The 15,204-nt window shown below is 43.0% G+C and overlaps 1 long non-coding RNA gene across 1 annotated transcript in view; it reads right to left on the reverse strand.

The window, feature by feature from the left end:
• The window catches only part of LOC308494318, a 53,074-nt gene extending 38,423 nt beyond the window's left edge, over positions 1 to 14,651 (reverse strand). Inside the window, exon 1 of the long non-coding RNA XR_013992909.1 lies at positions 11,860 to 14,651. This is a non-coding gene — a long non-coding RNA (uncharacterized lncRNA). The remainder of the gene's footprint in view (positions 1 to 11,859) is intronic.
• Positions 14,652 to 15,204: the final 553 nt, after the last annotated feature.

A 15,204-nucleotide genomic window follows, 5' to 3' on the forward strand; every position in this document is an offset into this window, starting at 1 on the left:
CTGGATCAAGGTAAGATCAATTATTTAATACATTTCCATTGCGAACAACCATGAGTGCATGCTTTGCTTTATAAAAATAAACACCTGTTTGCGTAGCTTATATATATATATATGTATATATATATATATATATATATATATATATATATATATACACTCTTATTTTCTAGATAGATACACCTTTGAGCTTTTCTGCAAGTATTTCCATAAACTAGCTTATTTGAAGCAAATCACACAATCAATGACTACATATAGTTTAAAACTGAACATACAGTGAACACATATAATGGACATTTGAGTATATTCATCCATTTATAATACCACCAAGATTGTACGTGAGTTTCAGTCTTTCAGCCCCGTTTTAGAAAAACGTGATACTTCCACTTTGCTAAATCTTTGCCAGAAAAAAAGAACAAAACAAAAGTCTTGCAGCATTATTTTTTTTTGGCAAGAGGGATAGTCGTGAGTTTTGATTTTTAAAATATTTTTATTGTCTACTTTTCTTCTCTGATTCTGGACATTGTCTGTTCACGTCTCCCCTCACTTAGGTTTTGTGGGTTGTGAAGACTATTGGAGGGGTAAATACCAGGTATCAACTTTTTGCTCTATACATGTCTTTATATATTTCTATAATCATTTGTTTCCAGATAGTTGTGTCATTTCAACTTTTATGCAGTGCGCTTTGCACACAGAACAAACAATATATCACGGTTTTCTGTGTGCTGTCATTTCCGGTTGCCATACGTGAAAATGCCTTCTTCAGCAGAACCTGCGATAGCCACCCATGCTTGTTTGTATTTTTTTGTACTGCTATAGTTTCACTACATGTAATTAAAAAAAATCTACCTATAACGTATTTTTGTTGTGTGGAGTGAGACAACCTCCCGTTTTTATTAGAATCATCCATCTTACAATGACATTTAGAATACTAGCTTTCTGAGACACGACTTCTATTTCTTACTCCGTTCTTGGTTTTGTTACCATTTTATTCCAGCATGTGTTTATCCCATTTCAATTTCACAGTCCTATGTCCCAATACCCCATAAATTTCCCTTTTCAGTATTGTTCTGGCTGTTCTTTCCCTCCAGATGATTTAAAACAGCCAACAAAGGACTTTTGGCTGGCGTTGTTTTGACTTTCTGTACATTAAGTTAAGGAGTACCAACATTTTTACCAGAGTGAGCCGTCTCCCTGACAATTTATGCCTCGACTTACTGAAGCTTTAATTTTCTTTAGCCTTACGGCTTTCTTCATAGTTTTCGTCCATGGTCCTTGCTAAGTTTACTCCTGGGAATGTAATTATTGTGTTAGCTACTTCGAATCAGTATTTCTTACATGCTGTCTTCGGAGAGGTATGAGTATAGAAACTTTTTTCTGTAAGTGTCTCTCATTAAGTGAATTCTTGTGTTTTTTCCCCCAATCCTATCACACTCCACTTGAACATTTTTTAGTGGTTAGCACTTTCATGGGTCTGTGCAAACATGTTGGTGATACCAGAACACTTGTCATGTTTTCTGAGTGTACTTAGGAAAGCTTCTTATTGCATTGTCTAGCACGAGGCTGAGATTAGTTTTATCATCGCCCAGATGAAGCAAGCAGTAAACCCTTCTCCTTTCACGAAGGAATTTGATGAAGACGAATGCTAACTTTTCCCGTGTGTCTGTTTTTGTGCAGTAGAGACAGCATCTCACTGCTTTGACTTTGCCCTCCTGACGAATCTCGCCAACGTGTTCACTACCGTGAACTTAAACGTAACCTTTGATGTCTGCCATGGAACACTGTCACATGCATTAAAAAAAGGACGATAGGTTCGTTTCTGCCTTCAATTGGTTCCATCCCAATACCTGTAACGTGATGTAATGTGATGTCATGTAATGTAACATGTTGAAAAGTGATGCAACTTAAGGAAACGCAACATAATGTGAGGAGATGACACAATCTAACATAGCGTAATGTGGGTATGTAACGTGATGTAATGTAACGTAAGTGATATAACCTCATGTAATTGCAGAGTGTGCAATGATTAAACACATGCATATTGACCTGGGAGCAGGGTGGTGTGTGAGTACCTCGCATTCGCACCCAGGGCCCATCTCTCCGAAAAGCTGACCATTTCCATGAAGGAAGGATGCGAAGGATCCAGCCTGCACAGAGCAAAAGCAATGCCAGCTTGCCACGTTCATTTTTAAAAACCAGTATTCGATTTAGGATAAAGCTAATGAATCTTGGCGAGGCTATTCCAGTCTGAGAGCCTGCACCTACATTCAGATTTCGTAGTTTTATATTCTTTTCTGAAATAATTCTTCAAGCTTCACATCTCATAAAAGCTGTATCTGCCTCTTCTAGCAATAGAATAGTGAGTGATAAACAACAAGATTTCATAAACTGCTGGCCCAGTCAATTAAGCAATCTAGACTTTCCTTTAAGGATAATAATGGAAGTTTATAAACAGAGGCATAGCTTGATACATATATATATATATATATATATATATATATATATGTATATATATACACACACACACACACACACACACATATATATATGATGTATGTATGGATATATCTATGTATATATGATATATATATATATATATGTGGTATATATGTATATATGTGTCTATATATATGTATAAAAGATCATCATGGTTGTTGCTCAGGTAATTTATTATACAAAGGGAACACTGGAAGAAAGGAAACAAGTTTCCATGAGTTGGTATTTTGTTTTGCTTCTTGCGTTACTATTGTAAAAAACGAAACGAATTCTAATTGTTGTGAGATTTGATGCTTAAAATAGCTTTCAGAAGTTGGAGGTTTAAGCCGTTTCTCAGAAATGAGGCTACATCCTGTAAAGTCTTTGGCTTTACAGTATGCAGGAGAATATTTTGAATCTCCTATCCATCATTTGGTGGTTGGCGGACCTAAACGAACGAGACAATGTAACTTCTCCGCAGGGAGAAGAACCAAACCAGAGGGTGTCCAGGTCACCAGAATGAGCACATGGCCACCTCTGTGTGCTAATGGCCGTGACACAGAGATACGCTGGGGCCTCACGTACCCTTCCTTTTTGGGGAGTGGCTGTTTTGTGTGTTCCCGTGACACCTATGGATACTTCCTGCAGCATAATCTCTCTCAAACACACAGCTGATTTTCATTATTTTTGGTTGTAGTCTCCCATAAATCACCATAAATACTGACTGCAAATCCTGAACCATTGCTCCTAGGAGAAATACAGGGTTAGGTGTCTGCCAGCCCCCAGTGACATTTTTATCAACTCATTAGTACATGACCATATTTGATGTGTGTGTATTTCAGGACACCTCATTCAATATACCGGGGGGTCAAAAAAATGTATACTCATGACTTGTATTCAGCTTTCATTAGCGGTCTGTATTATTACCATTTGAATACACAGTTTTTTCCTTTCTTAAAATGTGCATACATTTTGGGGGCACCCTCTGTGTTACTGATCAGCATTGCACACACCTCTGTCCCATTAGGAATCATGCCTGATTCCTACAAGCTTCGGCTTGTTCTCCCGAGACCCATCACAGCCTTTTCACATTTAGGGACACCACTGAGTACTTCAGCCTGCGCACAGGGGTCTTTCTGAGCAACCAAATCACCAACCAAAAGCACAAACATGGGAAAGCCCTTCAGACCATGCACAGGAGACCTGTTCACAGTATGAGTGCTGAAAAGGGGAAAGCCGACCACTGGCTTCAGCGAGGTACGAGTCTCATGCCACTAAGAAGTCTCACCCCTCTGTGCAGGTCCACGGGTGACTAAGAAAGCAGTACGAGTATTGATGTGAGCATTACAGGTAAATGTTAGGTGAGCCTGCACACACGGAACCTATAAATAATGAGGGTCACTTGTGTATGACACTACCTTTTACGATGGACCGTGAGCTTTCGGAGGGGAGGACTCAGACATTTTTCATCCTGTTCCAGTGGAGACAGCATTGTACTTGGCAAATCCACGGACTACATTATTTTCAAACTTTACAAAAATTACAGCGTTCTTTTTCGTAAACCTGAAACCCAGGTACGAGAGATGAACTTGATAACAGTTGAGTTTTATTTCTCAGCTTGATTTTTGTCCTTCCTCTTGCCCTCAACAGCAACACCACGTGATGATAAGCAAGCGCAGATACTCTAGAGATCCAGCTTTTCAGATTCTAGAACCTCCGTTCAGGGCGTTTTTCCTTACCCAACGCCATCTCACTCACTCCTCAGCTGCTCTTCCAGTCAGACAGGGGTATTTCCGCTCCTAGAAAATGAGCGATGAACCAGCACCTACGATTCCTAACTACGTACGTGTCCTCCTTGAGCTCTCTGCTGTGTGAAAATGTCTAATATAGAACAGCTGATGCCACAATGAGTATCTCACCACAAACTGTAGATTGTCCAGTTGGTATTTCCAATGGCCTCTGTCCCCCTGGGAATTATTTGGTAAAAGAGCTGCCTGGAAGAATTAGTCTCTGCTGTATATGGAGTCCTGTTAGGGACATGGCAGCCCCCAAGATCAGTTAAGATGCATGATTTAAAGGGGCCTGCATAGAAATCCGGCACTGACATAACCCTCCACGTGGGACGTCTTTGGGAGCGTTTTCAGTGCATTTTTGTCTCATAACTCACCCTGTATGGAGGTATAGGAAAACCATACTTAAACCTTGGATCACGTAAAACAAAGCAGAGTTAGACCTTAATCTGTGTCAACACCAAGTTGATGAAGTTTTCCACAGACTCAGTCCCTGGTTCTGGCAGAGAATAGGTGTCATGCGGGGTCTCAGCTCCCGCTCCCCATACAAGAACGCAGGACATGGTGAGGCCATAAAGGAACACCCACGGAGCCATAGATAGGGGAGTCATACCACTATAGTCTCGATGGCAGCTGGTTGAGACACAAAAGCAAACATCTGCCAGTACCCCAACGAGGGTTCTTCCTGCACTCCAGTCTCGCTGGCAGCCCGGAAAGACACAGAAAGTAGAATCAACATGATCCGCTTCTCTGTCAACCAACCAAGCAACCCACTAGCTAGCTGCAATCCGCGATTGGTAGCTTAGCCACAGCAGTTACATTAGTGGCTAATGGCTAACTGGTTACAGCTGATGGCCAACTAGTCACAGTTGACGGCCATCTACTACCCAAGTCAGCACCTTTCTACGTGAGGCCGAGAGCCTGGAAACTGCTCTCTGGGACTCTGTCCCCGCAATCGGGGTGACGTAGCCAAGAGTTTGCACATGTCTGCCAGCTTGGCTTCTCTTTGCCGGTAAGGGCTGTGACAGGAAGAGTTCCCATGGCCCAGGACCTCAGAAGCTGTCTGTGGGTGCACACCCCCTTTCACAAGCCCGATGTTTGCAAAGGTCCCCTGACATAAACAATTTGGCTGCAGGAGAGATGACCAGTGGGTCCTTTCAGCCTTCCAATACCTATAAACCCACACGTGGAAAAGTCTGGAGTTTCCTGGTGTGAAAATACCAGGAAATCAGTGGGTATTAATGCTATGCTCCTATGGGAGCTGCTGAGAATGAAGGAAGACCTGGTACACTGATGGGGAGGATGGGAAAGTCAGACGGCCAGTGCGTGGGGGAAGGCAGAGCTGGGCTCCAACGCATTCCCGTTGGGTTGACATCAGAACGCCCACTGTCACCAGGGAACCTGGTTGGCACGGGAGGCCTGGGAGAGCCACCAGTCACATGGATTCCTGCAGACCCTTTGGGCACCTTCACCAAGATCAGTTCCAAATCCCAGCCCCAGGCAGCGCGGGGCTGGGCTTCTCAAGCAGCACCAAGGGTAGTCAGGACTGGCTCAGGTATCCTTTGAAGCTGGCTCTTGCCTCTGAGGCCACTCAGAACACAGGACAGAGCCGCTGGGCCATGGTTCCTTCTCTCACCGGAAGGGCCAACGGCCGCTCCATCTTCCTCTACTTCCCTTCTCGTGGAAATAAACCAGCTTCCTGGAAGAGTACTCTAAGCAGACAATTTCTCTAGGACTCAAAATAAACGTTTGATCTAGGAGACTGGCACTCACACGGTAACATAAAACTACTGTACAATGGTACCTCGGTTTTTTAATGTAATCATTTCTGGAAGAGCGCTCGAGTTCTGAAACGTTCGAAAACTGAGGCACGGTTTCCCCACAGAATCCATTCCAGACCTTTAAAATCAACCCCTAAAAGTGCAAATTTAGCATGAATTTTACTATCTAATGGTACTGTAGGCCAATAAAATTTATGGCGTTTGTAAACCAAAATGTTTGTCAATGGAAACTTTCGAAAACCGACGTACCACTGTATTTTCAACACTGGACAATGATAATAAGAGCGGGTCTTATATTAATTTTTGCTCCAAAAGATGCATTAGGGTGTATTTTCAGGGGATGTCTTATTTTTTCATGTACAACAATCTTCATTTATTCAAATACAGTCATGTCATCTTCTTCTGCAACATTGTCAGAACGTACTAAATGCGTCTGTCTGGCTGACGATCTTAACTGGGGTTTATTTTCAGGGCAGGTCTTATTTTCAGGGAGACACAGTACTCTTGCTAAGAATAAATACTGAAGAGATGTTTGCTTCCTGGGTTTGCCCACTCTGTATGTATGATCGCTTCAGCATTAGTTGGCAATAAACTTCTAGCAGAGCCAAAAACCATGACATACAGTGAAAATGTTAGTCCCAAAACAGGGAAATGAGCACCTGGCTTATTCTTCATTCTCTAGTCTTAAGCAATTCATTGCAGTCGAAAAGTGGAGAAGAAACATATTAAACTTCTTTGTTTACTTCTCAAATTGAACTAATCTTACCATTTATATGTCAATAGGCTCAAAAACAGAAGTATAAATGTTGTTTCTAGGAATTCCAGTTTTTACAATTTAAATTTGGTTTAATGTCTAAAGTAGACCTAAAAATCCTCTTATTGCAGCACCTGAAGTCAACTAACATTTAAACAGATATCTAGGTCTGTTTATTGTGTTGTATATTCCTTTTTAAAATGCTCAATCTTGTGAAAGGCAGGTTAATTGGAACTTTTTTTTTTTGCTTGTTTTGTTTTTTGTAAATCTCAAAGGTTAGACTCAAGCTAATTTTGACACAAAATCATGTTGTGCTAATAAATCTCTAGATAATTCTGTCTCTGTTCTTGTCAGAAGAAAAACAACTATTACACATATTTCAGCATGCTAAACTGTGTTCCTGGAGGTCAGATTCATTCTGAGCTATGATTTTTCTTGGATGGGACAAATTTCCCTTTGCTATTTTAACAGGATAGGTTGAAATGATATAAAACAATGGGAGAGTTAAAGGATTTGGTTAATTGACTGTGATTAAATAACAATTAATTTCAATCAGTTGATAAACAGGCAGGGGGATATAAATTACATCAACATCAAAGAAAAACAAATGAAAATTCCCGAAACTTAGGTCAAAGAAATTGCAACTTAATAAAACATTTTAAACTATTAAATTAAGTAGACTGGGAGAGAAAATATGTTGTGACGGGAAGAAAGTTAGCTTGAAAGAGTTGGAAGACTGAGATCTTAGTCCTAAATTAATATCATCTAACTCAGCGACCTCCGAGCTTCAATGTCTTACTGTGTGGTTATAGAATTGATTCATGAGGCCCAAGTACGTGCCACATGAATTACTCCATCACGTCACATAACAGACATGTAATTCACATTTTAAACATCTGGTGTGGCCGGATGGCTCAGTTGGTGAGAGCACGGGCTCTCAACAACAAGGTTGCCAGTTCTATTACCGCATGGGATGGTGGGCTGCGCCCCCTGCAACTAAGATTGAAAAGGGCGACTGGACGTGGAGCTGAGCTCCGCCCTCCACAACTAGATTGAAGGACAACAATTTGGAGCTGATGGGCCCTGGAGAAACACATTGTTCCCCATTATTCCCCAATTAAATTTATATATAAAAAAACCCATATACTTAAGAAAATTTCTCTTTACCAAGAGACTACATATTCCACGAGGCAGGACATATGAAGTTTGTTTGGATTTTTATTTTGTTCACTATTTTTCCCCAGTGCTTCACCCAACCCTTGGCACATAGGAGATGCTTAAGAAACAGTTCTTGTAACATGGATGAGTGAATTAACACATACTGTTTGAAACAGTCATCCCCTTTTCCCGTGGAGGAAATAACGTATGCGGTCTTTGTCCAGACAACAGACTCCACCTTTTGTTAAAAGCCCTTTCTGTATGCCGACCTGTGCGTCTGCTAGTTTGAAGAGCAAATAATCCTTACTATGGAGCTTCCAAACCATAGGCCTTCATATACTTTTAAAAAATGGAAATCTTTCCACTGTGCTATTTAGAATTTGGAATACCAGAGGGAGGGAGCATATCTGTTGTGTCTCAGACTTGTCTCAGACTTTGTCCTGGCCTGGAAATTCTGCTAGACTGTCCCTGGCAGGATACCTCACGTAACGCTAACTCTCACTTTCCCAGTTGGGGATATTTGTGTTCACATTCATGGCCCTTGCTGTCTGCCTCATGGGTGTCTGTCCGTGCCTGTCGGGAGGGAACTGTGGTAACGGAATCAGCAGTATTTTCAAAGCAAAGCACCATATACAACCGTTACTGACTGACTGTTTGCTTCCCCACACCCCAGTTCCCCAGCCAACGCATAGGTTGAAATCCTAATCCCTAATGTGATGGTGGGAGGAGGTGGGGCCTTCGGGAGGTCATGAGGTCATGGGGGTGGCACCCTCACGAATGGGGTTAGTGCCCTGCTGACAGAGGCCTCTGGGAGCTCCCTCAAACCTTCTGCCATGTGAGGACACGGCCAGAACACTATGAACCACAAAGCGAGTCCTCACAAGTCCCTGAATCTATGGGAACCTTGATGTTGGAATTCCAGCCTCAAGAACTGGGAGGAATGAACTGTTGTTTGTAAGATACAAGTCTATGGTTCTCTGTTACACCAGCGCAACTGGACTACGACAATTCCGTAGTATTATCATCCAGAATAGCCCCTGCATCTACTCTGTGTACAAACGCAAAGTATTATGAATGACCACCTATAGCGGAGAATATTCACGGGGCTTGAAGACAAAATGAAACATGGGTAGATTATTTATTCGTATCCTGGTCATTAGTCAAGCTTGATTCGATCTGTTTTTTCTCACTGACTGCATTCTATAATTTCAAGACATACGTATATAAAAAACAATGATGTACAACTTAAAAAACATCTACAGTCATTTACCTTCTTGAACACTCATTTCACGTGTGAGACGGTAATTTAGTCCCGGTCTTTAAAGGCACGCAAATAATCAGTTAAGAATGTCAACGACCATTTCGGCCCTTCTAGTGACTCACTTAATTCAGGTCTTTGAGCTTTCATTTCGTTTTTTGGATATTCACGTGTGGAGGCTTCCAGCAATTACTGTTTGAAAGCTGCTTGCTCTAGCTTTCTCCCAAGTCCTGGCATTGGTTTGGAACTGTGACAATCTGTGTTCTGTTCTTTCCACTTTTGATTCTGTGTTAACTTATATTGGAAGGGAGAGGCTACGACAGGCTCAGCCACACTCTCTAAAACGTTTCATCATTGTGCTCAGTGCAAGTGAGGAGGCCTGAGGGGGACCTGAGAATTGAGACTAAGGCCAGGAATCGAGAAGCACAGAAAACCTGACCTCTGCCAACGTGCTGATGTCGGTTACAACCCCTGGGTCATGGGTCTCTGAGCATGGCCGTGCAGAGAAAAATGCCGCTGGCTGTTCAGCAGCACTGGCTTTCCACAATGTGTATCCTGCTGGTCACCAGGAGTAAAATTATATAGAGAAGGGATCATAGATCATATATATGCTAGAATATGTATTACACAGGGTGATATGTGTGTTATAACTAAAATATACATGTGGATGAAATCATATGTATATTTGCTTGTAACCTACCTTTGTAAAATTTATTGTTCAATTAGAGTTGACATACAATACTATATTAGTTACAGGTGTACAGCACAGTGGTTAGACATTTATATACTTTATGAAGAGATCACCTGGATAAGTCTAGTCCCCACCTGGCACCATCCATAGTTACCATGATAGTATTGACTATATTCTCTGTGCTGTACTTTACATCCCCCTGGCTGTCTTTATAACCGGTAATTTGTACTTCTAAATGCCTTTCACCTTTTTTGCTCAACCCCCTAACCCCCTCCCATCTGGCTGCCATCAATATGTTCATTGCGGCATTATTTACAGTAGCCAAGATATGGAAGCGACCTAATTGTCCATGGATAGAAAATAAAGAAGATGTGGTACATATACAATAAATGGAATATTACTCAACCATAAAAAAGAATGAAATCTTACTCTTTGTGACAACATGGATGGATGTAGAGGGTATTATTTAAGTGAAATCAGTGAAACAGAGGAAAAGAAAACCCACCTGATTTCAGTTATATGTGGAATCTAAAGAACTAAATAAATGAATAAACACAAACAAATTCATAGATACGGGTAACAAATTTGATGACCGCCTGTAATCTACTTTTAGAGGAATCTTTTGGGATCTCATATTATTCATGTAAAAATACAAATGTTGTCCAATCTTATTTCTTGTATACTTGGCTCTAGATTGCAACATTTTGGAACAACAAACAAAACCACATTCAAATGAAATCATGCTGTACATGGTCTCCTGGAATATGCTGAAATTTCCCAGCAATTCACTTCCCAGAGTCTAACAGGACTTTTCCACATAAGTACGTAACTGTTTAGTGTGTGGAAAACAATTTGGGGCATTTCGATACAAATCTACAAAATAATATATTGCTTATCCTGAATATTTACCTAAGCCCCCAGCTATTCTGACATGAATCATCGTTCAAGGTGGTGAAATATCCAAGATAAGATAACGTTTGTGAACCTGTGTTTACTTACAGAGCAGTACCGCTCATATCTAAGTGCCTGGGAAACTATTTTTAAATGTAACAATTAAAATATTGTATCTTGAAGTCTTAGTATTATCGCACAGTGCAATGTTGGCCATGATGGATTTGCTAAGGTCATGCGTTGGCTTCAAATATTCTATAATGGGAAAAAAATGCAGCTCATTTCATGAAACCAGGAGGTCTAGAAGCAGTGTGGTATTTGTCTGATAAGAAGGAATGCTTTATATTCCAAAGCAGTTAAGGTTTAGGATTTTTCACTGTTCACCCATAAATCACAGATCTGTATGAGGGGAGCAGTATTACTTAATCTCATTCAATCCTTCCAATTTGAAGGGTCTGAGCCCTCTGGAATTTAACTGAGTCATGATACATCGACCGAATGCCGAGCACATGGATGTAAAAGGCAAACACAGAGCAGCTCTCCAATCACCGGGGACGTGTGCTATTGTCTACCATCGCTTTGCAGTGTCCCCCAGCTGCAAATTCGTAAAGCCCTTCCAACCCTTTGCATCCACACCGTGCTATGCCCATACTTCTCTGTACTGTGCAGGAACCTTGGGAATTGAAAGTGTTTGTTGCAAATTCTAATCACATGTGAGTATGCAAAGCACATGCGGGAGCATAGCTTCGAGAAGATAAATATTAGCCACACCGGACTGTGATGCCAAGGACAGCACAGTGGCTGCCAGCCTCAGAGCAGGGCTGCCTGCGGAACTGGAAGGTGGCCCACAGATCCATTCGCTACCTGTTCCCGGTTTCCCTCCTGTTCCGGTGAAAGCAGTTCTGACAAAGGTCTGTGGGGTGCTGCACCCATAGCCAGCATTCTCATCCAAAGTTAACAAGAGTGGAGATGTCAGATAACCGTAAAGACTCCCGGGCAGGTCTACGTAAACTTGTGCCCATGCTGACCCCAGCGTATACTCAAAAAAAAGTAGCAGGACCTACCTGTCCAGTGCTGACCCACGCTGATCATGAAATGACTGTAGATGCAGGAAGCCGTGGGCTTTCCTAATTGTCCTGGATAAGGAGCCCAACTGCAAGCAAAATGCGAAACCTAAACAAAGGAGAAAAAAAAAGAGCGTGCCTCAGGACGCACCAAGGCAGATGTAGCTGGATCAGGCATGTGAGCCATAGAGAATAAACCGTGACCCCAATCCTCTGGGGCCTTGCATCTCAGTAGGAAGGATGGGCCACATATGCCCAAGGAGGCTTTAAATAACAAGCTGGAAGTGACACAGAGGGCTCCAGGCTGAATGGCCTCTGTATGGGGCCGGGAGCAAGGAACCAAGTGTCTCAGCTTCGCTGCTCTGAAGCCAGTTAGTTTGGACATGTGAAGAGACCAGCTCAGCTGAACTTCCTTTATCAAAGCAGATGCCAGTATGATGTCACAAACGGGCTAACGTCACCTACAGGAGTGTCCCTGGAATATGTCTCTGGTCTCGGAATGGAATTCCATAAAACCACCAAAGGGAAGGAATGCTACGCTCAAGCAACCGCGTCACGCGTTTCCCCCTAACTTCTCATTTCTGCCCCTGACCTGCATCTCTCAAGGTCAAGAGAGAAATGGAAACCCCTGTGTCCTTGGGACAGACGCGTCCCACCACACCCAGCAGGTGGCCTGTGGTTCCGGTTTGGATAGGATGATCTGAACGCCGTAGTCTGCTCATCTATCCCTATGTACGCACTCAATCAAAGAGTATTTACTGAATATTTAGGGGAAAGCCCATATCTGACACTCGACTCTGCGAGTGCAACACTGAACAGCACAGACAGAGCCCGGGGCTTTAGGGACGCTGGTGTGACACCAGCAGGTTCTCCAAAGTGCAAAGGTGTGGGCCGTTTGGGTTTGAATCGTCGCTTGGCATCCCAGACAGAGCTTTAGGGTCCAGCACGTCCTTCTCAGGTCCTCCCCACTGGAAACAACTGCTCACCCCAGGACGCACATAGCTGTACAAACACAAGCACTAGACAATGCAGCATCTTCCATCACCATGGATTTTATACTGATCCTCCTGGAACGAAAAAATCCACATTTCAGAGACAAAGCTGTGACTCAACCAATGACAGCAATTACCACATCAGACGGTGCTGTCTTCTGGGCTTCTCTGCCTCCGGACCCAGGGTCAGCCTGGAAAGAGTCACAGGATGGCTTCATAGACAAGGCAGACTCGTCTGAGGAGGCCATCATTGGGGAAAGCCCTTACGGCCTCAGACGAGAGAGGGGCCATGGTGGGGTGGGGGCACCCGATCCAAAGAGGAGGGCTTGTGCCCTGTGGAGAGGAACTCACGGGATTGGGTGTGGTGTGGGGGCTGGAAGGTCATGCTCAGGACATGTAACGAAATGACCATGGCTTTGGGGGCTGGTAGGCTGCTCCAATGCACCCAGCAGTCCGTTCATGGGGAGAGCCGTAGGGACGAGAGTGGGTACCAGGTCTGACCAAGCTATGCCCATCTTGAAAGTTAAACTCCATGAACCTAGTTCTCCTTTCTCTCCCATCATTCAGAAAAGCCCTGAATCTCAAAGGGAGATGTGGAATTTCTCCTGGAGATACTAGGAAGCATTAAAGAAAATTCCGGTGATCAAAGCCTCACCATGGGAAGAATGCACCTGTGGTTTGCCACCTGTGGGGTTTCCAGAAGCTCCCTGGGAAGCCAGGGCATCCTATTCCTTCCGCCAGTGTAGGTCCTAGGCAGCCGCTCTCCCCCTGCCACATTTCCTGTTGATGTGTACCAGATCTGGACATCCATCTTATGTCACCTCCTAAGCTTTGGAGAGAAATCCTGAGCAATGGGTTTCAGAGCCAGAGCAAAACCATTCTGACAGCTGCTCTATGGGAAGGGCATTTTTTATCCTGGTGAAAGCTGGAGGGAAAAAGAGAAAATCTGGCTGACACTGATAACCAGCCATTAGCTAGAAAAAAGTCACCGTGACTAACCGTGTACACACAATAAGAAAAAAACATCACTAATTATCTTTCTTTATTCTTTATTTGACATTGTGTTATATGAGAATTTTGTAGGTTTAATTCATAAACCTCATTTTCATCTTTCTGCACAAGGAAACACCAGTTATAAAACAGCTCCTGCTAAACCTGACCAAATCAGGCGGAGACAGTGGAGTGAGCTGGGTGGTACCCTTTCTGCAGTTGGCTAGTCCCAAAGGGAGATACCAGTTATTTTCTCTAAACATGTGCATGTGTAAGAGTGGATTGTTCATCTACCCACACGGCCAAACACACGTATGTATGAAGATACATAATGAGACAAGCTGGCTTTTTTTTTAGGCTCAAGCTCAATGCCTCAAAGGCTCCTGTTAGGGCAGAGAGAAGAGCTGGATCTCTCTACTACTTTATTTTCTGACATTTTCACAGAACACTACACCCCTAGCAGGGGAGGGAAGCTAAGATTTTGTTTTCAATATTCTAAGAAAGTTTGCAGAGGTTTTATGAGCTATACCAACGCCTGCATATGGAAAAGTCATTTCAAAACTAACTGACACCCGGTCATGGGGTCTCCACCAACGAGAGATTCCCATGGTAGCTCCAACTAGAGGCACTCAGCGTTTTCAAGCTCAGTTACCTTCCTTGCAGTACACTTAAAATGACACCAAGTCTGTGCCTGCTTGGGACTTCTGGATGGGTGAGTAGGTGGGCAAAAGCTGAACTTGACACAAAAACAACCCACCCCCCCCCCAAAAAAAAAAAAACAACCCTGAAGCTTCACAATTCTTTCACGATACTCTAGCCAGACCTGAATGGAGCTTTGCCTGTTTTTTGTTTTAGCTGCTGAAAAGGTTTTCTCAGGATCCTATTGCTGAAAACACTGACAGAAAAGGCAGTGCAGTAAAGGACGGTTTTCTATGTGCATCTACTACAATGACATTGAAGTCAACTGTATTATCAGGCAAAGCCGTGCTCGGTACTTTGGGGATATAAAGGTAGACTGAACAATGTCAGAAGAAGTTTGGGGGAAAATGTGTTGCAAGGACAGGGCTACAGAGTACACTGAACAATGGGGCTGCGTGGTTTCAGAAAGTATCACCGCAGTTCACTGAAGGACTTGGTCACAGTGGGCGGAGGGTCATAAAACATCTTATTTAAAACCCAACTGCGGTCTACATGTCTCTTGAGGGCTGGATACAGAGAAGATGAATATGGAGCAAGGCTCCAGGAGCGTAAAACACTGTCAGCCGAAGTCAAATCTAAGCTGTGTGAAGGGAAACGCAGTCTGAACTACACACAGAGGAAGAGACAGAGATACGCTGGGAAAGAGGAGTACTGGCACGGAATG

The sequence above is a fragment of the Rhinolophus hipposideros genome (assembly GCF_964194185.1).
Source record: "Rhinolophus hipposideros genome assembly, chromosome: X".
NCBI classification, from domain to species: domain Eukaryota; kingdom Metazoa; phylum Chordata; class Mammalia; order Chiroptera; family Rhinolophidae; genus Rhinolophus; species Rhinolophus hipposideros.